This window comes from Erinaceus europaeus, chromosome 5 (assembly GCF_950295315.1).
Source record: "Erinaceus europaeus chromosome 5, mEriEur2.1, whole genome shotgun sequence".
Lineage (NCBI taxonomy): Eukaryota > Metazoa > Chordata > Mammalia > Eulipotyphla > Erinaceidae > Erinaceus > Erinaceus europaeus.
The window spans coordinates 76,534,779-76,560,581 of record NC_080166.1 but is presented as its reverse complement, the minus strand read 5'-3'; positions in this window follow the sequence as shown (position 1 = coordinate 76,560,581).

The following is a 25,803-nucleotide window of genomic DNA, read 5'->3' as shown; positions in this document are numbered from 1 at the left end:
CCCTCCCCTGATAGCTTTCCCATTCTCTATCCCTCTGGGAGCATGGACCCAGGGTCGTTGAGGGTTGCAGAAGGTAGAAGGTCTGGCTTCTGTAATTGCTTCCCCGCTGAACATGGGCGTTGACTGGTCGGTCCATACCCCCAGTCTGCCTCTCTCTTTCCCTAGTAGGGTGTGACTCTGGGGAAGCTGAGCTCCAGGACACATTGGTGGGGTCTTCAATCCAGGGAAGCCTAGCCAGCATCCTGGTGGCATCTGGAACCTGGTGATTGAAAACAGAGTTAACATATGAAGCCAAAAATTTGTTGAGCAATCATGGATCCCAAGCTTGGAATAGTGGAGAGGAAGTGTTAGGGAGGTACTCACTGCAAACTCTAGTGTAGTCCTGCTTTCAGGTATATATTTTGCAGTAGTTTATGGATACGTGTGCACATAAGCTCTCTCTCACAGAAACTGGTGTATATCTAGGTTATGGGACTTTGTTAGAAAGTGAACTACCTGAGATGAAATTAGAGTGTACTATTAAAGGAAAGGTCTCACCCGAGTAATGAAGCTGAAGGGTTGTCATTCCACACGTGAAGTCTCTGGATACATTCTGAGGTGAAGCATGTTGAGGTAGCAATCGTTGCTTTGCTTTACTCTAATTCTTAACCCAAATTAAATTGTACCCACTTTTTGGTGTCACCCCTTATTAACTGGCCTGCTAAAGGCAGAAAATCCTACCGTTGCCTACGATGCGGTCAGAGCACTCGCTGTCAGCAACTTCTCAGGACCGCCATCTTCCTCTCGTCCTCATTAATCCTTTCTTAAATAAAAAATTAAAAAAAAAATACCTTCAGGCTGTAGAACAAAGGTGAAGGGTTGTGGAGGGACTCTCCCAGTTCTCCAAAACCACTCCTTCAAGATATTTCATTTGTTCACATAAATATATGTTCCCACAAGAACTCTGTAAAATGAACTTAAAGTCATTTCCCAGCAGAATGAACTTGGTGGGAGGTACATAGGTGTATTTTCTAGTAGTTTCTGCATTTGAGATAAGCAGTTTATCTAAAATCCACTTCTGATTGCCATCCTCATTTCTGCTGATTAAACATGTACATCTAAAGTAGCATCACCAGGGTTCAGTTAGTGTCTGTAGCTATGAAAAATGAGTTGAAGGTAACCAACTTAGAGTGAAGTAAAATAAATCTTAATGTGGTCAGTTGAATTCAGTTGAATAAAAATTATTTGTAATTATGTATTTTTTGAAATTAGCAATGCTAGTTAACATTACTTCCTTGATGTATTTTGCATAGTTCTTCTTATTTAAAGTTAGCAGTTATCTAAATTGAAACTATTAAACTATGATTTTAAATGCTCTACATCCACCAGCCTAGGGATAACACAGGAGTTAATGTAAAAAAGTTATGATGTGGGGGCTGGGCGATAGTACAACTGGTTAACCACAAGTGGTGCAAAGAACAAGGACCAATGTTAAGAATCCGGGTTCAAAGCAGGTCTGCAAGTGTCTATCTTTCTCTCCCCTTCTGTCTCCCTTCCTCTCTCAATTTCTCTCTCTGCCCTACCCAACAACAACATCAATGGCAACAATAACAAGGGAAACAAAAATGGAGAAAAAAAATGGCCTCCAGGGGCAGTGCATTTGTTCTGCAGGCACTACAAGCAATGACCTTGGAGGCAAAAAAAAAAAAAAAAAAGTCATGATATAATCTAGGTTTGCTTGACTCCATAGCTCTTGTTTTTCTTTTCTTTTTTATTTATTTGATAGAGACAACCAGAAATTGAGACAGAAGGGGGAGACAGAGAGACATCTGCAGCACTACTTCACCACTAGCAAAGCTTTCCTCCTGCAGGTGAGGACTGGGGCCTTGAACCTAGGTCCTTGTACATTGTAACATGTGCACATAACCAAGTGAGTCATCACCTGGCCCTTTATAGCTCTTGTTTTTCATTCTACTGTTTATCCTCTTCTTTCCTTCCATTTATATTTGTCATCTTCTGTAATAAACCATACTAAAAGCATATGAAATTAAAACTAAATGGGATTAAAAATCTAGAATCTTTATGAATATTGGTGGAAGTTTGTATAAATTACTTTTTCCTGTGTATTTTTTTTTACCAGAGCACTGCTCAGCTCTGGTTTATGGTGGTACAGGGGATTGAACCTGGTACTTTGTGCAGCAGGCATGAGAGTCTCATTGCATAACCACTATGCTATCTACCCCCACCCTTTTCTGTGCATTACCTTGCTTTTTTTATTCATTGTTTTTAGATTTTTCCCTGAAAAACAGATATTGTAGGATTAAGTAAATTATTCATAAAATATTTTAAGTGCTAATTTTAGCAAACAATGTTTAGATTTTATATCCATAGAGCAAAGTTTATAAAAATTAAAATTGATTTTTTTTTTTGCCTCCAGGATTATCTCTGGGGCTTGGTGCCTGCACTACAAATCCACTGCTCCAGGAGGCCATTTTTGCCCATTTTTATTACCCTTTTTCCCTTGTTGATGTTAGTATTGGTATTGTCATTATTGTTGTTGTTGGATAAGACAGAGAAATTGAGAGAGGAGAAGAAGACAGAGAGGGAGAGAGAAAGATAGACACCTGCAGACCTGTTCAATGTTGCTGGTGCTCATGCGGGTGGCCTCACAACAAGGTAAGCCACTGAGTTCCCTGTTGCCAGTTCAAGGGACTGTGCAAAACAGGAGGGAACTCCAGGGGAAATTTCAGGTAAGAACAATCAGATTTATTCAGAAAAAGACAGGGCTTATATAGCAGAGAGGAACAAAAACATTTTTTCACATATGTCAGTAATCATGGGTTTCCAAAAGGTCAGTACCCTTATGATGGGAGGTTTAAGGAATGATGAGAATTGATAGGGGTAGTGAAAGGTCAGGAGGAATAGTTACCATGAGGCAAATATGTTAATTAACTAAAGGTATTAAGAAAAACATGGTGGTTAAACCAGCAGAGTGAGATAAAGCAGAGAAGAACAGAATATAGACGTAAATATAGTGATCAAAGAATGAGGAAATAATGTGTGGGGATCTTACTATTAAGTTACTGATAAGGCAGGGTGATGGAGTATAGTTTGTATGTGATCAAAGATGGTGAACTTATAGTGAACTTTAAGTGAACTTTCAAGCAGGCATCTATTTGATTTGTAGCAGGGGAATGAGTTAAGAGGTTGCAGGCCTTTGTAAAGCCAGGAAGACTGACAAGGGGAACTGAGTCAGGAAAGCTTTTCCTGCCAAGGTCTATCCCTGAAAGGGAGAGACTGACAGGTGGGGTGTCTTTTCAGACCTCCCTCTCAAGGATAGGGGAGTTCCCCTATGCTCTACCATGCTTTCACATTGTCCCACACACTGCTTATGAAGTGACCCCCTGCAAGTGGGGAGCTAGGGGTTCAAACTGGAATCCTTATGTCCATCTGCCTGGCCCCCCAAATTGATTGTTTCATGACTTAAGTCATTATATGTTAACAGATATATGCTAATGTATTCATACCTATAAATGTTTTCATATGACAATAAATTGAATATTTCAGATGACATACTTGAATTGTTTATTATGAACATGCAGAAAAATGAAGGGTTGATGGTAGATAACCAAGCAGAACTCAGGAATAGAGTGGTGCAGCAGTGCTGCTATCTACCTACCTATCTATCTACCTATCTATCTATCCATCTCTCTATCCTTCATCCTCTATCTATAAGACAGAAAAAAAAATAGGCTGTCAATAACAGGAGAGTCACACAGCCATGACCACCAGAGAAAATCTTGGTGGCAAAAAGAAAGAATAAATAGAAGATAATTAAGTTTATAGTTGTGTTTTAAATGAATCACTCCCATTCACTGCTATAGCAAAGTCAACAAAATACCTAGAAATAAACCTGACCAAAGAAGTCAATGACTTGTATACTGAAAACTATAAAATAGAAAATGATACCAAGAAATGGAAAGATATCCCATGCTCATGGATTGGAAGGATTAATATCATCAATATGAATATTATCCCCAGAGCCATATACAGATTTATTGCAATACCCTCCAACATTCCACCAATCTTCTTTAAGAGAAGAGATCATAAACAGCAATCATTTATCTGGAACCAGAACTGCCAAAACCATCTTGAGGAAAAGAAACAGAAATGGAGGCATCACACTCCCAGATCTCAAACTATATTATAAGGCCATCATCATTAAAATAGCCTGATACTGGAACAAAAATAGGCACACAGACCAGTAGAACAGAATTGAAAGCCCAAAACTAAATCCCCCACAACTATAGATATCTAATCTTTGATAAGAGGGCCCATAGCATTAAATGGAGGGAGGAGGCCCTCTTCAATAAATGGTGCTGGGAAAACTGGGTCAAAACATGCAGAAGAATGAATGTTAGACCAGAAACTGTCAAATACTTAGAGGAAAACATTGGTGGAGCACTTTTCCACCTAAACCTCAAGGAGATCTTTGATGATATAAACTAATTTGCAAGGAAGACTAAAGCAGAAACAAATCAAATTGAAAACCTTCTGCACAGCCAAAGAAACTATCACTCAAATGAGGAGACCCCTCACAGAATGGGACAAGATGTTCATATTCTATACTTCAGACAAGTCCTGGCAAATGGTTGTATGCTTGCTCCTGGGTGTGCTATCACCAGTCCCCCCCATCCCCGCCAATCATGATTTTTAATATTGGAATGGATATTTTCCGGGCTAGCTTCATGGGCGGGAGAGAGAGAGAAGACCAGGGACTCACGGCTGAGTGGTACGCAGTTCAGTCTTTATTCATGTAGAATGCAGAGCAATCTAAGCTATCTCTAATCACAATATTGTCCTTTTATATCCTGAGGTGGAAGAGTCAGTTCCAAAGAGGATGTACATAGGATAGGGGGTGGGGAGAAGGAAAAAGCATGTGAAACAGTGAGGATTAAACCAATACCCTGGAGGCAGGGTGGTGCTTAGTTAACAGTGGTTATGTAAATAGAATACAGTGTTAAGCAGGGGGGATTAAACCAATGAAACAGAAGGGGTCTTAGAAGCAGAATTTAGAAGCATACCAACAGATATTTCTGTATAAAAGTATGATAATAAATGAGATTCCTTTACATTTTAATTTTATAAACACAAGTACAGTATGTACATATCATCCTTATGTGTGAAGGGAACGATAGGTGTTATATACCTCCTGAGATAAGAGTTTTTAAATACTTTTTAAAAATATTATTTATTTTACTTCAGCAAGTTTTGCCTTTGCTCTCTGTCCATTGAAGAGATAAGCTAATTAGTCTTCTCACCTTGCATTTTATTGAAACATATAATCTTATAATTGTATATACCAAGACACTAATTATAGCCAGTAGACTTTATAGTGACTATTCCTGTGTCCCAAAGGTATGTACTTATTTATTATTTTACCCCATTTCCTGAAATTTTTATCATTAATATAAAGGTTCATACTCAACTCTCCCTCATATAAGCATCCACAAAAATACCTCCAACAACCAGAGAAATGCTATTTTAATACAATGTTTCTGTAATCTCAATGAAAAATATTGAATAGATTGGAAAATGTGTAGCAGCCAAAAAATATATATATATTATTTGGATAGACAAGTTAAGCTATGGGGGACCAGGAGGTGGCATACCTGGTTAAGCGCTCACATTACAGTGTACAGATCCCAGGTTTAAGCCCCTGGTCCCCACTTGAAGGGGGAAAGCTTCATAAATGATGAAGCAGGGTTGCAGGTGTCTCTCTCTCTCCCTCTCTATATTTCCTCTCTCAATTTCTCTGTCTCTACCTAATAATAAATAAATATATAAAAGAGTTTAAAAAGTTAAGCCACTTTGTCAGTTTTTCATCCTACTCAGTGTTTTCTTTGTTTTTCTTTTTCACATAAAAGAGAAATTGGAACCATATATTAGCATGACAGTTTATTCATTTGTAGTGGAACTTTTTTTTACAGTTCAAATCATTTATTTATTTACTTAAATGGTAATTTTTTCAATATATATATATATATATGTATATATATATATATATATATATAATTTAAACTCCTAGTATATGTTACTATGTTACTATGTTATTATGTTACTATGAAGGACAGGTGCTATAGTTCAGGATACCAGACAAAAATAGTACAGAAGTAGATAAACTGAAAAACAAATATTTATTAAATGCCTAGAACCAACATGATTAGCTTTTGGAAAACATTCCTCTTCTGAGTTAACAATAGTTGCCTTCATTCTGTATTCTCATATTGCAATGTTTTGTTTTTTCAACTCTTAGAAATGCACTAATTCCCATCTCACTCCTCACTCCTGCAATAATCTCACCTAAAATCTCACCTTCCAATAACTCCAATAACTTCAAATAATTGGGATTTAGGGCTTTAACATATTAATTGAGATCAGGTGTGTTCAGGGTGGTATGGACCTAGACCACCATATTAACTGAAAAGATCAGGCCATATATATTTAGTCTGTAACAACAACAAAAGCAAAACCAGCTACCTAATCATGTGAGATTAAGAGGTGAAAGAGTGTAACTGGCATTCATCAAATAACCTAACTCACGTCTGTGTATTCAGAAAGACTCAACTGTTTTATACAAACTTTCCTTTTTATGCTTTTTAAATTGTTATTAGTGACTTAATATTAATTTACAAAATTATAAGATAACAGGGGTATAATTCCACACCTTTCCCACCACCAGACCAAATGTTTAATAAATAGGAACCATAAAGTAGGAATAGAGAAGATGGGAATAGGGATTTTAGGGTGGATAGAAGCTAGGAAGTCTAATGTAGGTATGTTTCTGGGGGGCCCATATTCCTTCCATTGGTAACTGCATTAGTTCTCCCAAGATCATAGATCTAGGATACCTATATATTCCCCATCACTCCCCATGCCCCTGCCTTCTCTTCATATCTAAGTCACACCTACTACTTCTGAGTATCCTTTCATTTTCTTTCTTTCTTTCTTTCTTTCTTTCTTTCTTTCTTTCTTTCTTTCTTTCTTTCTTCCTTCCTTCTGTCCTTCCTTCCTTTCTTTTTGTGTTTGTTTGTTTTTCCCTCTTCTCTCTCTTATTCTCCACTCTGACACCATCTTCCTAGACAATATTTTAACCTACAGGTTAGCTATCAAACTCCAGTCAAAATTACCACTGTTATGGGGCCCCTAGAAACATACCTACATTAGACTTCCTAGCTTCTATCCACCCTAAAATCCCTATTCCCATCTTCTCTATTCCTACTTTATGGTTCCTATTTATTAAATATTTGGTCCTGCTTTATATCTTACTGCCTTTAAACCACCAAGTAGCAATGCTACTAAGATTTCACCCTAGGCAGATGACTTCACCAGTGTTTCCCAGACCTCACCTTTCCAGAGCCCTGCCCCACTAATGAAAGATAGAAACATGCAGAGGGTATGGATTGATCTGCCATGCCCATGTCCAGTGGAGAAGCAATTACAGAAGCCAGTCCTTCCCTCTTCTGCACCCCATAAAGACTCAACTTTTTTAATGCAGTCACAGGACTGTTTTAAAGAGATTGATCTGAAGAATTTTGATTTCTCATAAAGAATTAACTAAAAACTGTTGCTGCGCCTATGGAGAATTTCTTTGTTATCACCTGGGAAGGTGGTGACATATCTGGTTGGGTACACACATTGCCATATGTAAGGGCCCAGGTTCAAGTCCTTGGTCCCACTTACAGGGGTGTAGGGGGGCTGCATAAGTGTGAAACATTGCTGTGTGTATCTCTTTGCTTCCCTTCATCTCTATCTCTCATGTTCTCTCTTTTCTATCAAATAAAAGAAAAAGTAAATATAAAGGAAAAATGGCCACATGAAATAGTGGACGTAGTGTATAGGCACCAAGCCCCAGTGATAACCTTGGTGAGAATAAAAGAAAAGAAAAGAAAAAAATCTGAACCTGTTTTAAGATTCAGATAGTCTTTATTTCAGAAAATTCCAGAAATTAACTGTGACAATTTACATAAAAATGTAATCAATTTTTTTGAGTTTATTTATTTATGAGAACCAGAATATCACTCTGGCTCATGTGATGCCAGGGACCAAATTCAGGACCTCACACTCGAGAGTCTAACATTTTATCCTTGCATCACCCCTTCCACAACTGAACATTTGTTTTCAAGTGGCAAATTCAAATTAATTGTGAGATGAAATGGATATTCAGTTAAAGTTGTGTTGCCAAACGTGTGTGAATAGACTCATAAATTATTGTTAGGAATTTCCTCATAAACAATTTGTTTTATTTAAAATATCAGAGCACCATTAAATTAATGGCTATTTTAACTTTGGGGTGTACAGCATCCCAAAAGAGAGCCAAAAGTCATAAATAATTTAAGGTGTGGTTATATCCTATAGAACATTCACATTTTGGAAAATGTTATAATAGAAATATTTAATATCTGTGATACATTTGATTATACTTTATAGCTTTATAAATTGTGAAAATAAGCAATACCTATCTCTTTTCCTTGTTTATTATATATACCAAGTGCTACTTTACTTCTTCAGATTTTTAATATAGTATTATGACACTGAAAACTGATAGTGATTGGCACATTATATCAAAACTTCTCTTCCCTCTTTCAGTTCACTGTATTTTTATGTCCTCAATACTGAAAACTGTAAATAACTGTTTCTGTCCTCAGGCTAGGAAAAAGTTGATAGAGGAAAGTTTTCTTCATATTATAGAATTCTGTGCCATAAAAACATTTTACAAGTCTCTTGGGAACTATTGCAACTGCATTTTGTTAACTAGAGAGTTGATTAAATCTATATCTCCACAGGTTATATGTGCTTATTTTCCACTTTTTTTTTTCCATAGCAGACTTTGACCTATATTATGCTGACCTTTATAATGGGTTTATAGAGAATCAATCAGGTCAGGACAAAACTGAAGTACAAAACAATATTACTTTTATTATATTAGCTAAGATCAGTAGACATGACAAGTTAAATACAACCCATTGATTTTCTGACTGTTAAAGTATTTTGCATGTAAAGTACACACATTCCACAATATCTAACATTTTTATCACTAAAACTGAATTTTAAATTATAATGGCAGTGAGCATTGACTATGACTTTTGCCTTATGTAAGGTAACTGGTTTTCTTCTATCTTTATTTCTACTATATAGTTGTGTATGTGTATGAATGTGACTTAAATAGAGTCCCATTTTCTCTTTACTTGTTAATTATTTTACTCTTCTGAAAAAAATGTTTTCAGATAAGATCCTATATTAAAACAAAATGAGATATCTACCTATTTGGCAAGATCAGCCAAAACACCTTCAAATTAATTAGTGCTGACTATTTGAATATAGGAACCATTAATTTTGAGAAACTGAAAGTTTCTTCAATGTATAGACATTTTTACGACATTCCTGTAAGATACTAGGATATGACAATGAGAGGCTAGTTAATTTTTATTTCAAAATATTTTAAAGTTGGCATAATGACTGATATATGACAGAACACATACCTTATGGATGCTAATAATCATAAAAGTATTCCTTGACAGAAGAAGCTATGTCAAATGTTTCCATGACATTATACATATTCACAATGTGTATCTCCCTTGTAAACTTATGGATACAGCTAAGAATAACTCCTTGGAGAGAGCAATCAGAGCACTACTGAGTCAAACTGGTATTGAGGACTAAGCCCAGGGTCTTGAGTGTACACAATATATACTATACCCTCTGAATCACCTTCTTATCTACACCTGCTATAATTCTTAGTGATACTTTAAAATCAGTAGTTAATTGTTTAAGTTGTTAATTTTTATCTAGTCATCTTTAGTAAGACATAATGTAATGATTGATTTCAATAATGCATAGGATTATGTTCTATTATCTTTCTGACCTTACTATGAGGTTCTAAAGCTGTGCTGATGACTATCAGTGTTAACTATATTACTGACATCTCATCTTTAAAAAGGAAGTCAGTTACATTTAATGTTTAATTATATTTCTAAATAAAGGTTCTAAATTCCTGCATTCAGTTTCTTCTTGTAGTTTCTTCTTGTACTGGAACAAAATTGAAGCTTGGTGTCTCTATAGACTGAATTATGTATCCTTCAAAATTGTACATTGACTATTTCCCACTAAGACTTTAGAATGTGGCCATATTCACATACAAGATTTCTATATGACCAATTATGTTAAAATGAGGATGATGGAAAAAGGAACATTTGACAGAGACTAAGGGAGTAATGTGATGTGAGGATTCGGGGATCAGTCAAGGTGGAAGGTCAGTCACAGATCTTTTCTTCCTGGCCTTCAAAAAAGAACCAGCTTTGCTGACATGTGACCTTAAACATCTAGCCTCCAGAACTGTGAGGAAATGAATTTCTGTTTGTTAATAAATAGTCTGTGGGACTTTGTTATGGCAGCTTTAAAAACTAATACATTCACTTTCTAATTTAATCTGAGATAATAAAATTTCTCTTATTCCTCTAAGCATAGCAAAAGATATAGTTAGCAATAGGCAGTCAATTAAAGCCAACAATTTGCAGAAATAATAAAGGAGATTAATATCTTAGGTAATACCATAGGTGAAGAAGAAAAGTGACCAGAACTGGAAACCATTTATTCCCTTTTAGGCATCCAAGATATATTCCTTTTTAATTTTAGCTGTTACATGTTTAATGAATATGCATTATTATTGAATGTTTAAAATTGGAAGGGCAGTATGATTTAGTAGCTAGGCTGAAAACCCAAGTTTTCTAACTACATTTATTCCTGACTTTTAGTGTGACCTAATACAAGCACTTTATCATCATTACCATTATATTATCATTATATTTTTATAACTCAGATGAATCTGGCTTGAACTCATTATAATAGCATGTTCCTCAGTGGCTCAGCACACTGTAGTCATCTGTTATTAGGATAGGAATGTTCAGATGATACTGCCTACATTTAAAAAGGCTAAAGCTAAATTAAGATAGTATTTTTTTCATCAATGGCCAACAATATACTTAACGTTTTCACCATTTGCCTTTATTTTTATTTCTCAGATTTTATGTTTATTAAGTGCCTGCTTTTTTGAATTACTGAGACTTCTATGCATGTGTGATTAATTTTAGGAACAACTAAGTCACCTTTTTGTTTTTCAAAAGGGATTATAGAGAAAAATGTTGTATTCAAATTATCTATTTTGTGTGTGCTGATGATTGAACCCAGAGTGTCCAGTCAGTATGTATTCTATCATTGAGCCATACCCTCAGTTCATTTTTTTAAAGTTTATCTTTTTTTATGATAGAGAACTAGAGATGTCAAATCACTGCTCCACTCACCATGGGGTACCACTTATTTTGTCTTTGATTCTCTCATGTGGTGCTGGGGATTGAAGCCATGGCTTCGACTCAACCAGTGATGGCTCCTGTTTTAATTATATAATAATAGTTGACTTCATATTCTTTTGGTTATTTCAGAGGCTTCAATGCTTGGAATGATCTTATTCATATAAGAATAGAGAGAAGGAGGGAAAGCTACTACAGCATTGAAACTTCCTTCAGTGCAGTGTGGGTTAGACTCCAACTGGGGTCTCCTGCATGTCATAGCAGGCATCTCTCAAGATAAGTTATCTCACCAGACCAATCAGGTTGACTCCTTTTATTTTTCCCTACAAATTTATATTTTGTCTCTATAAAAAATATTTTATTTAGGGGCCAGGTGGTGGCACACCCTGTTGAGCGCACCTATTACAGTGCACAACTGTATTACAGCCCCCAGCCCACCTATTACAGTGCACAACTGTATTACAGCCCCCAGCCCACCTATTACAGTGCACAACTATATTACAGCCCCCAGTCCCCACCTGCAGGGGTAAAGCTTTACAAGTGAAGCAGGTGTCTCTCTGTCTCTCTCCCTCTCTACCATCCCCTTCCCCTCTTGATTTCTGGCTGTCTCTATCCAATAAATAAAGATAATAAAAAATTAAAATATTTATTTATTTATTTATTATTGGGCAAAGACAGAGAGGGAAGGGGGAGATAGAGAGGGAGAGAGATAGAGAGACACTAGCAGCCCGGCTTTACCACTCCTGAAGCTTTCCCTCTACAGGTGGGAGTCAAGGGCTTAAACCTGGGTCCTTGTGCACTGTAATGTGAGCACTTAACCAGGTGTGCCACCACCTAGCACCTGATATTTTGTCTTTATTACATAAAATAGTTTTGAGAGTAATGAATATTAGTTATATTTAAGACATTAATGCTGCCCATTATCTTATTTTAATATATTCTTTAGCAATTATTTTCCTAAGTAGCCTTTGTAATGTGAGTGCTTCTATTTATTTGTATGAAAAAAAGCTTCAGGATGTTTTCATTTCAGGCACTCTACCTTTAGTAATAAATGATAAGTTTGTATTTTTAAATAAATGTAGATTCATGTGTAATTTTAAGAAAGAAGTAAAAGTGGTCTACTTACTATTTTCATAGATTTTTCACAAAGATATCATCTTATAAAACAGTGCTATGGTCAACAGCCCCAAGGGTGACATTGATAGACTCAGGAAGCTTCTCAGGATTCCTCCCCTTGCTCTGATCTAACCACACCCACTCCTTTTCCATTTCAGGATCCATTAGTTAGCCCCTCAGTTTTAAGCATCTATTCTATATAAACAGACTTAACACCTCTATAGAGACTTGTCACAGCATGACTCTTTGGAGATTCAGGCAGTCTGTTGTTCCTTAGTTTCCATTATTCAGTAATCTCTTAAGGTAGGTACCAAGTTATTTATCCCTTTGCCTACTAAAGGACACTTAGACTTCCTCAGTTTGGGGGATATTGGAAATCGAGTTTCTGTAATCATTGGAGTAAAGTGTCAGAATTTCTATCATTGGGCCCTGTGGTGTCTATATGCTATAATTTTGTGGCAGCTTCTTCATATCATTAACAATATTTGGTGTACCTATTTTTTTTCAATTTTACCTCTAAATACTATCATATCACTTTACAGTTTAGGCAAAAGTCCCAACTTTCTATCTAAATTGTATTATCTAGACATACATCTTACCTAAAAGGCATTTTGATGTATTACTTTCATACATATTTACCTTTAAAGACCAATATTAGAAAGGAGAGCAAATTGGTTGGAGTAGCACATCAGAAACTGATACTGGAGAGTTTTGTCAATTAGAGGAATAAGTTCCCTAACAAAAGAGAAGCAACCAGGCAATATAGAGGCCCTGAGAATTCAGTAGTGTTATCAAGACAGTTGTTATCAGTCCCAGGCAACTTGTGAAATTGCTAAAGAGGATATTGGATAATGAAGCATGTGATGGTAAAAGTGTTATTTTGAAGTTTGGTTCTTGTCACAAGTAGTCTGTTGACTCAATTGTCTTAAGATAGACAGTTCAGATAACAACATATCAACCAAAAGAATTGTGATCTGCTGCCAAGATGTGTAACCTGTTTATCAAGATAGGTCTTCATTAAACTGAGTCAATATGATTGACTTGCAACTTGCTACATTTTTCTTATCAAGGCCATTAGTACCCAGGAAGTTTTTGTATGGAGGTTTTTTTTTTTTTTTTTTTTTCATTTTTAAGTGACAAGTTTATGTTTAGCAGACAAGGTGACATGGTATTTTAATAGTAATGAACAGATTCTTTTTGAAATGGTCACAATGTTTTTGGTGAAGAATTTCAAGCATATCATAAAATGGGGAAAAAAGTTTCATAACTGATAAGAAAATCCAAGGGAATATATCTCCCAACTTTTAATAGTTTCGAGGAAAAAATAAGTAATAAACATCCTTGTCCTACTTAGAAAACTTTTTATCAAAATTGTCACTAAAGCCTTCCCTGGAGCAGAACTGAGAGATACATTGTCTTGGTTTTATTACAAGTATGAAATCCTTATCAAAATTTGTGAATCTTATATTATTGGAGAAATGGAGTTATTTGCTAACAGATTTTCATATAGATTTAAATAATATTACATGGGTACACATAGATAAAACACATGTACATCTTAATGCAGTAAGAAAATCAAGGGATTTCTTACCAATCTAAATAGGTATAAGCTTTTTAATGTAAAGTTTAGGAAGAAACCAGACTATCATCAGGACAATTCTTGACTATGCATTCAATGCTAAGACTTTAAATTTGTTCACTACAAAATAGTATGTTCAAATATTTCTGACAAAACATTTAAAAAATGCAGTATCTTATTTACATGGAAATTAAGATAGAATTGTGTCGTCCAGGGGGTGGCAGAGTGGTAAAGCTTTGGACTCTCAAGCATGAGGTCCCTAGTCGATCCCTGGCCGCACATGTGCCAGAGTAATGTCTGGTTCTTTCTCTCTCCTCCTATCTTTCTCATAAATAAATAAAAACCTTAAAAGAATTAAATAAAAAAATAAAGAAATTAAGGTAGAAAGAAATAATCATGACAGACCTTTTTTCTTCGCAGGTATGTGCACTAAAACATTTTCACTAACTGAGGTACCTATCTAAGTGATTAGGAAACCTAATTTACTTGAGAAAGAATAATAGATTATTGAGAAGTCAAACAAATATCAAATCTACTAGCATTTCTATATATTGCTGTGGCATAAGTTCATAAATGTGGCTTTTGTGAGACTTGCTATCCACCTAGATTAAGAATTTTGTTAAGCCATTTCTACCACAGCATGCTGTTGACCACTGCTGGTGAAGGGTTTGATAGAAAAAAATCTGACTCCATATATAAAATAAAGTGAAAAGGTGTTTTTTTAAATATTTATTTATTTTATTTTGTTACCCTTGTTGTTTTATTGTTGTAGTTATTATTATTGTCATCTTGTTGGATAGGACAGAGAGAAATGGAAAGAGGAGAGGAAGAGAGAGAGGGGGAGAGAAAGATACCTGCAGACCTCAGCACTTGTTAAGTGACTCCCCTGCAGGTGGGGAGTCAGGGGCTCAAACCAGGATCCTTTCACCAGTGCTTGAAATTTGCGCCATGTGCTTTTAACCCGTTGAGCTACCGCATGACTCCCAAAGGTTTTTTGTTTGTTTGTTTGTTTTGTTTTTAGGAATCCTCAAAGATCATACCCATGGAGACTATAGGTGTTAGATTCGTCCCACCACTCAGTTGGCAGCATGTCCTTTACTTTAGTGACTATTTCTTTTACTAGTCTATCTAATAAACTTGTAACTTGTTCTATATAACTTTGTCTGTTGCCTGTTGATTTATCCTATCAGATTCTCCACACATTGCTGGCCAAATACTACTTCAGATACTACTAATAATTCATTTTTAGGTTAAAGTCTTAAATGAATTTGCCAGTCTTTGATAGGTATAAGAAATAGATTCTAGTGACTTATGCTAAACAAAAATCCCGGTAGGAACTATTCTTGCCAGGGACAAAGTCCAGTATAAGTTATCTTTTCTGCTTAGATTTGAACTATAACAATATTTCTTTCGTTGGTCAGACTGATGACCTTCAAGCTTGAAATGCAACATGAGACTTTTGGTCTTCAGTCTGCTGAGACACCTACACTTTCTACAGCTTCATATAAGTTAACTCCATAAATTATTACCTTTATGCAGCTTCTGTTTCTTTATTTCTCTATAGAATACTGATGAGTCAGTATAAATTGCAACAAATAGTATTTCTCAATCAGCTAATACAGACTTTATTGTTGAGTTGGATCCTTAAGATTTATGTAAAATTCATTTCCATATGAAGTAAGACAAAAGAACACTCTAAGACAATAATACTAAATGATACATTGTCTAATTGACTAAACACCCTTAATTTTATGGAGACAAAATAAAAATGACAGCCATAAATTTGGTGTAAACCATTGAGTTGCTGAATTCAAAAATCTTGTCATATAGGGTAACATATCTACAAGTGGAATCTCAATGTGTACTTCAAAATTTTGTTCAGAAAGTTCTACACATTAATTAGGAAGCCACTGATGTTTACTTTTATGTAGTTCAAGTATTATGAGTATTCTAACCTGGTTAAGATTGTGGTTCACTTATGTAGATGATGATTAGACAAAAGGAAGAGGCAGATGAAAGGGGGGAAAAAAGGCCCCAGATGTCATTATAACTGATTAGCTTGATGGCTTCTTGACATTACTAGAGAAAGAGTTCACCTGAAAGGCAGAAGATTTTAGCAACATATATAGATTTATTTTGGAAAAAGATACACCACAAAAACGAAGTGTAGGTTTGATAAAAATCTTTATCTCACACTATACTCTGAAAAGAAATGTACTTAGTTAAAGAAATAAAAGAGAGAGATTCCAGGGAGCTCGAGGACTTAACTCAGAGTTCGAGCACTCTTTTCTGAGCTGTTAACATTTTTAGGAAGCATGCTTTTGGGGAGAGATGGACAATTAAGGGTTTGAAGAAAAACAGATAGGGTCTAATCTGTGGTGGCAGAAATGAGTAGTTCAGTTGTGGTGTTGGCTAAACACACAAACAAGACTGGTAACTGTGGGAATGGGCAAATCAGTAGAAGTACTCGACTGGGATGCTTCCTTTTTCTTTTTACTGTTTTTTTATTTTTCATTAATTAATTAATTAATTAATTAAATAAAGGAGACATTAACAAAACCATAGATAGGAGGGGTACAACTCCACACAATTCCCACCACCCAATCTCCATATCCCATCCCCTCCCCTGATAGCTTTCTCATTCGCTATCCCTCTGGGAGCATGGACCCAGGGTCATTGTGGGTTGCAGAAGGTAGAAGATCTGGCTTCTATAATTGCTTCCCCTCTGAACATGGGCATTGACTGGTCGATCCATACTCCCAGTCTGCCTCTCTCTTTCCCTAGTAGGGTGAGTCTCTGGGGAAGCGGAGCTCCAGGACACATTGGCGGGGTCGTCAGTCCAGGGAAGTTTGGTTGGCATCATGATGGTATCTGGAACCTGGTGGTTGAAAAGAGAGTTAACATACAAAGCCAAACAAATTGTTGAACAATCATGGACCTAAAGGCTGGAATAGTACAGATGAAGTGTTGGGGGGTACTCTCTGCAGACTCTTGTGTACTTCTGCTTTCAGGTATATATTTTTCCCTGGTTTATGGACATGTGTGAACATATGCTCTATCTTAGGGGACCTGGTCTATATCTAGGTTTGGGGACTTTATTGGGGTGTGGACCACTTGGGATGGAATTAGAGAATACTATGAAAGGAAAGGTCTCACCTGAGTGATGGAGCTGAAGGGTTGTCATTCCAAACCTAAGTCTGTAGACACAGTCTGAAGTGAAACATGCTGGGGTGGCACTGGTGTTGATTAGATTGTGATCAGCGGATGCAATATTATTTGATATGAAATTCAGAGAAGCATGCAGGAAAGTGCGTCCCACCCTAAGGTTCCAGGACTGGGGGAAATATAGGCTCTATAGTGGAAATGTGAGGATCCTGCTTTCTTAGGATTCAAAAATACAATGGATAGTTATTGTTATCATCACATATTTTGGTAATTGGGTTAACTTTGAAAAGCCCCTTTGTTAGAGTTTGCTGTATAATACCCAGCATCTTGTATATAGCTGTGCTTCTCTTCTACCTTGTGTAGACTTTTGAGAGAGTCAACATATCAAAGACTCAGCCTATGTATTAAAAAGTCTCAGTCTGTGTTTTAAAAAGTTTGAGACATATGATCAATTTTTCCCCTCATATTTATTAAATAGTGGTTCATATGACTACACTTTAATAGGAGTGTACATAAACACCATTCCTACCACCAAAAAACTGTGTCTCATCCCACTCCCACTGCCCCCCTTGCCCCATGGGGAAGCCTCATGTCCACCCTCCCCCTCACCACAAGGTTTTTACTTTGGTGCCCTTCTTCCGAATCCAGTCAACAGCATCAGGTTCAGTCTGATGTAAAGTTTCGAGACCTCCTTTGAATTTGGTGCCCTACTCTCAATCTAATCAGATACTGTTTTAGTTTCCCTTTCGGTTCTTCTTTCTCAGCTTCTGTTCATGAGTGGGATCATCCCATACTCACCTTAGTCTTTCTTACTTAGCTCACTTAACATAATTCCTTCTATCTAGCTCTGTCCAACATGGGTCAGAGAAGGTGGGTTCATTGTTTTTTATAGCTGCATAGTATTCCATTGTATATATATATATATCACAGCTTTCTCAGCCACTCATCTGTTGTTGAGCACCTGGGTTGCTTCCAGGTTTTAGCTATTATGAATTGTGCTGCTATGAACATAGGTGTACACATATCTTTTTGATTGGGCATTGTGGAATCCTTGGGGTATATCCCCAGGAGAGGAATTACTGGGTCATATGGAAGGTCTATGTCTAGCCTTGTGAGAGTTCTCCAGACTGCTCTTCAGAGAGGCTGGACCAATTTACATTCCCACCAGCAGTGCAGAATGGTTCCTCTGTCCCAACAGCCTCTCCAACATTTGTTGCTGCTGTCCTTTTTGATGTATGCCATTCTCACTGGAGTGAGGTGGTATCAGTGTTGCTTTTATTTGCATTTCTCTGACAATCGGTGACCTGGAGCAGTTTTTCATATCTTTGTTAGCCTTTATTTTTAATTTTTATTGGAAGGTTAATGGTTTTAGTACAGTTCTTGGCATATGTGTACAATTTCTCATCTAAGATAGAGACTGGATCTTTTTCTTAAGTATGTCTCTCCAAAAGGATATTTAGTTGGAATTGAAATTTGAAGGACTTAAGAGGTAATATTTAAAACATAGAATTTTCCCATGGTTCCCATTCTTGGTGACTTTCCATATTCTTTATAATAATTTAACCCTTTTCCCTATTCTCCTCTATTTAGCTTGTTTTTTCCACATTTGTTAGAAATTACCAACTATCTTACTTTGAATATAGCTGGTATGTCAATCTATCCAAGAGTGTATGTGAAAACAAATATATATATATATGTATATATATATATATATATATATATATATATATATATATATATATCAAATATGCCTTGTGAGTATCAGTAATAGCAAAGCATTTGAGTACCTTGTGGTAATGCTGAGATAAAGAGCAATGCACTATTCCCATATCAGCTGTTTCTTTTTAGATTGAAAGATAGTTTACCTTAATGCTTTAAAAATATGCTTTCTAGGCTTGGGTTGTGTACCATCTATTAGAGTGCACACATTACCATGTGCAGGGATTTGGGTTCAAAACCCAGTCCCCACGTGCAGGGGAATATCTTCACAAGTACCGAAGCAATGCTGCAGGTATCCATCTGTCTTTCTCTCTGTATATATTCCCATTCTTTCTCAACTTCTGTAAATCCTGCAAAGTGAAAGAAATTTTAAAAGGGGGGTGGCTTCTAGGAGTGGTTGATTCTTTGTGCAGGTACTGAGCCACAGAGACAACTCTAGTATCAATAAAATAATAATAATAAATACCTTCTATTTGCTTTATAAGCACAAAGTGTAGCCACGTGGATAAAAATAACACATCTTGAATGATTCCATCTTTCTTCTCTTCTTAATATTATACTGTTGTTCAAACCTGTGACACACAAAAGTTTTAGGCATAGAGAATTTGTTAGAATGTTTTGATTTATAGGAGAGCTAAAACTTAATGAGTATGCTATAATTAATATTGACTTTTAAGACATGTATTTGTGTGTCTAAAACCATATAATGCATAACACTGAGTGAATCTTGAACTAAACTATGGACTTTATGTGACTATGATGTGTGTGTGTATGTGTGTGTGTGTGTGTGTGTGTGTGTGTGTGTGTTTGTGTAAGTGTGTGTGTATGTGTCTATTATACGTTATTACAGAGGAGATAGATTTATATATCAGGGAGGCATCACTATAAGTACAGTGTTTGACCTGTGTATATGAGGCATTGAATTTAGTGCCCAGCATGTGTCACATATGCTAGAGTGATGCTCTGGTTCTCTTTCACATGAATGAGTCAATAATTCTGACTGGATATACAAAGCTGCTATCATGCAGGCATTTATGCTCAGCAATAACCCTGGCAGTCATTATGTTTGATTAATTACTTTTTAAAAATTTGACAAGGGAAAGGTAATTCAAATTGAAAAAGAAGTAAAGGGAGCACCTTTTAAATATGATATATAATATACATGAAACACCCAAATGATACCATGAAAATACTACTAGAGATAATAAATCATTATAGTTGTGAGGTATGTTACCACATTTGTATAGAAATCTGTTTTGTTTCTATATGCAATTGAGGAACTAGAGGAGAAAGAAATCAGGGGAACAATCTGATTTATAGCTACATAGAAGCTAATTAGGTACCTGGGAATAAATTTAACAAAGTAGTTGAAAGACTAGGACAATGAAAACTAAAGGCATTGCTAAAAGAAAAAGAAGATACAGGGAAAGATTAAGACAGTTCAGGTTCATGGTGTGGTAGAATTTACATTCATAAATTGACCATCCTACCCAAAGCATTGTAGAGTTCTTTCTCCCTCCCCTTTTATTTGTTTAGTTCTTTAAGATAGAATCCATGTGGCCAGGTGGTAGCACACCTGGTTAAGCTCACACATTACTATATGCAAGAACCTGGGTTTGAGCTCCTGGTCCCTACCTTCAGGGGAAAAGCTTCACGAGTGGTGAAGCAGGGCTGAAGGTGTCTCTCTGTCTCTTTCTTTTCCTATCTCCCCCTCCCTTCTTAATTTCTCTCTGACTCTATCCAATAATAAATAAGTAAAAGGTTAAAGGGAAAAAAGAAAAAAAACTAAAAAAATAGGATGTATGCAGTTCTTTCTTTTCATTTTCTTTATTCTAGATACAGAGAGAATTTGAGAGGGAGGTGGGAGATATGGAGAGAGAGAGAGAGAGAGAGAGAGAGAGAGAGAGAGAGAGAGAGAGAGCTGCTTGAAACTTCCTTCTTGCAAGTGGGAATTAGAAACCTTGCCTTGGGTCCTTGTGTATTCTAATATGTTTGTTCATCCAGGTGCACCACCACCCAGCCTTGTATTATACAGTTTAGATGTAATCACTATCAAGATTCAAAATGGATTCCTTAAGGAACTAGAACAAACATTGCAGTTTGTCTAAATCCACAAAAGACCTCGTTGTCAAAGCATATTGAGGATAAAGAATAACATTGGAGGAATTATATTCCCTGACTTTAAGGCAAGAGAATTACATGAAAAAAGGAAAATCTCAAACCTGGATAACTAAAAGAAAGAAAGTGTACCATCATTTTTGATTGATTTAATGATTGACAAGATTGTAGGATTAGAGGGGTGCAATTCCACAAAATTCCCACCACCAGAGTTCCACATCCCATCCCCTCCATTGGACGTTTTGCTATACTCTCTCTGTCTTACCAAATAAAATAAAGTTAAAAATAGAGAGGTTTATGTAAAAAAAGAAAAGCCATGATGGAACTTTACATAGTAAGGAAAATAAAATAATAAATGTACTAGTGTATTATATATAGACAGAAACATAAATTAATTAACAAGCCAAAATGAATTTGATAAATAGAAAACCTAATATAGATAATAAATTAGATATAGTAGTTTGAGTATGTTTACTACCCATGAGATACAAATTAGAACATCTGACATTCAAACTGAGAAGTTCAACTCCAAATTATCAATAGATTATAAGTTAATAAACTTAAATAAGAAAAATAACTGTTGTAGAAATATTGACATCTGGATTATACCACTTCTGTTGAGACACAGGACAAAATTTAAAGCCAGAAATATTTGAATAGATAATATAACTGTCTAAGTATCTTTAGGAGTACATATTCCAAACTTTAAAGTTCCTTAAAATCAAGAGGAAAGATAAGGGACATTTCATATCTTGATACTGTGACAAAAATCCCAAAATACCAGTGGTGAGAGTGAAATTTGGAAAATATCCAGAATATTTTCATTAAACATAAATAAAAACCAAAATGTTATAACATTCCTCACTGACACCACCAACTAAGTTAATGAAAATTTTATGAATTCAGGGATAATAGAATATTAGTGGAACTCTCTATCAAATAAATATTCTAGAATATCTGAGATATGTGACCAAATACTGAATATTATTTTTTTTACTGTTGGTCTAGATTGTATGTATGTATGAAACCATGTGTTTGTGCTTTAACAATGGTTTACCAAATTATAAGATTATGGGAATATAGTTCCATATCCTACCAACTACCAGAGTTCCCTGCACACTCTCCACCTTTCCGGAGAATGACCACAATAGTTTTCACAAAGTTTAACAGTTTGGTGGCCTTTCGTTATTGAGGGGAAGTGGGGCGAGTCAGAGGGAGAAGTTCATGGGCTTTAACTCTGTAGTCCACATATGAGCAAAGACCATATTGTCGTTATCTTAGAAAACAATTTTGGATAGAACATTTATACAAGAAGAAAATCACATTTAGTAAATAATGCAAGAGATATTTGAAGTAAGTTAAAGAAATATTTTAAAATATTTGCTATCATATTAAAGATAATTGAAATCACAGAAAAAACACAATAAAACAAGATTTTTTAAATGTAAATTATTTAGTATATTTAAAAAAAAAGGATATACTATTTGTACTTTATGTGATTATTGCCTACTCAAGTAGGTATAGTTAACATAAAATTACCATTGTCTTCTTAAATTTTAGAAAGTATGATATTAAGAGAAAGGGCCACACACCAAAAACATAAAGTGTTTGTAAGAAATTGCAGACTTTTTACTTACTAAAAAGCATCTTTTAAACTCTGTATTTTTTAATAGATTAAATAGTCACAGATGTTTAGAATAATTCCTTGAGTACTGAAGTGGATATACAAATAATAGCTAACTGAAAAGAGAGCAGTGATAAAGATACCAACATACTAAAAAGAAAGTACATTGAAATTATTTAGTTGAAAATTAAAGTGAATGAATTAAAACACAATAGGAATTCAACAGAGAAGATAAATTAAGCAAATAGCGGGGAGTAGATAGCATAATGGCTATGCAAAGAGACTCTCCTGCCTGAGCCTCTGGAAGTCCCAGGTTCAATCCCCAACACCACCATAAGCCAAAGCTGAGCAGTGCTCTGGTAAAAAAAAAAAAAAAAAAAATGTTGGTAAAATAAGCAAATATCAGAAAACAGACCAGTTTAGATTCTAGTCAAAAGAGAAGGGATTTTTTTTTAAAGATTGAGTAATAGTAGAATAAAAGAGAATAGAGTCTACGTATTGAACATTGTGTACCACAAGCAAGTACACAATTTGGAAACAATTTGGTAACCTCAACAGAGTGAAAGTAGAAAAAAGACAGGAAGATTTTGAAAGAAGTGACTGAATGAAGATTTTGAAGAAGTGTCTGAATGTTTAAAATCTTGACTAGTTCAAAATATTTGCATTTCAGATAGAATGAAACCCAAGAGAGCCCTTACTTTGACATGTCATAATCTGTATAAAGACTAAAAGAAAAAAAAAATCTTGAAAACATCAATATTAAAACTACTCACTATAGATTAAGGATACTCAAAAGGATTAAATATAGCATGCCAAAAATATGAAACATAAGACAGAAATAGAGTGCAGTTATTAAAAACAAGTCCAAAAAGCATTAAAAATTAAAATAATACATCATGCACAAAGCGCAAGGACCGTCTTAAGGATCCTGGTTCAAGCCCCGGCTCCCCACATACAGGGGAGTTGCATCACAGGCAGTGAAGCAGGTCTGTAGGTGTCTCTCTCTCCCCTTCTCTGTCTTCCCTTCCTCTCTCCATTTCTCTCTGTCCTATCCAACAATGACAACATCAATAACAACAGCAACAATAAAAACAACAAGGGCAACAAAAGGGAAAATAAATATAATAAAAAATTTTAAAAAATAATACATCATTCATTACCCAGATTTCAATGTTAGATAGAGTAGAAAATCAACAAGGAGACATAGTATCTGAAAAATATGAACCTATAGAAACAAGGAGGGTATCTCACCCCAAAACAGTAATACACATTCTTCTCCAACTTGTATGTCCCTAAAAACAAATCTTAATCAATTTAAATAAACCTGATCATACTAACTTTAGTCTTTGATCACATGAAAGTCAAACTAGAAATAAATGACAAGTAGGGCCAGAATGTGGTGCACATGGTAGAGCATATGATTACAGTGTGCAAAGACCAGGGTTCAAATCTCCAGTCCCCAAATGCAGGAGGAAAGTTTCTAGAGCATCAAACAGTGCTATAGGTCTCTTTTTTCTCTACCCCCATCAATAGCTTCCCCTAGCCTCTAGATTTATCTTTTGTGTCTATTTCTCTCTTTTGTAAATTAATTAATTAAAAAGATAAAAATACATGGATATTTGGAAATTTCACAAATATGTGGAAATTATTTTTTTTCCACGAGAGCTGAAAAAAGCTAACCCAGCTTAAACATTTATGTGATAAATTTAATGGTGGTCTCAAACTGTCACTTGTAAGTTTTTAACTTTGCTTTAAATGGAGATGTAGTAATGTAAGAGACATATTCTAAACTAAACGTAAAGGCTTTTTGTTTTCTTTTGTTTTCCTTTGTGATTTTATTATGATGGGTAGGACAAATATTGTAGTGTAAGTTTTTCCCCCACCCAGGAAAAAAAAGAAGACATAGTGGATTATCTGATTATCTAATAAGATCAGATGTACCCACAATTAAAGGTTGAATTCTGGATTCATAAATGACTAAATTTAAACCTAATATGTCTCCAGTATCATTTATCTCTCTATCATGCTATTTCTGAGACAACCATCAATTTTCATGTTTCTTATTTTAGAAATATCTCACTAAACTGGAAACTTGTGACCTTAAAGTTATGTTCTCTTTGGGGAGTAATATGTTGAATTTACAGGAAAGACACTAAAGAGAAGGTAGAATATTAAAAATAGAATGATAGAAGGAATGATAGCTCTGACTTTTCTATTCTTATGTGCTTTAATGCTTATATCTAAAGGTTCCAATTGTAAAATAAATTCCATTAATACCCTAATTAATGAACTACTCTGGACATTAAAGCAGTAACTCCAGTAGACAAATGCTGACACACTGGTATTCGGTGGTATCTTCTCACCCGGGGAAATGCAATAAAAAAGGAGTATGCAGAAAGAAGATAAAAGAGAAACAAGCATGCACTGAAATGATGCTTTTTATATAATTTGAATATTTTTTCTCTCTTATTTTTTGCTTTCTTTAATGAAGTCAGGGAAGTGTTGTGACTTGCTATAAAGGAAAGTTATATTGACATGGGGCTCTTTCAATTTTATTTACCTAAGCAAGGTTTGAAAAAGATTAAAATCACTTACTTTATAGACCATAAGAAGTGTCCCCCCTGGCTACTATTAAATGTCATTCTTACTAATCAAATGTCAAATTTTGGGGAATAAATTGCAAGTATATTCTTTTGAAATTGGTCTCACACTGCTCTGTTGTCAAGATTGAGTAATACAAGGGGCTGGCGGGTATTACACGTGGTTGAACACATATTAGAATATGCAAGGACCAAGGTTCAAGCTGCAGGGGGAAAGCTTCGCAAGTGGTGAAGCAGTGCTGCAGGTGTCTCTCTATCTCTTTTCCTTGCTATTACTCCCATCCCTCTTGATTTCTCTCTGTACCTATCCAATAAATAAATAAATAAAATGTAAAAAAGAAAAGAAATATTGATATATATTTCATGCTAGTATACATATGGTATATAATACATATGATATATATGATATATATTATGGGATGGGGGTATAGCATAATGGTTATGCAAAAAGACTTTCATGCCTGAGGCTCTCAAGTCTCAGGTTCAATCCCCCACACTGCCATAAGCCAGAGCTGAGCAGTGCTCTGGAAAGAAATA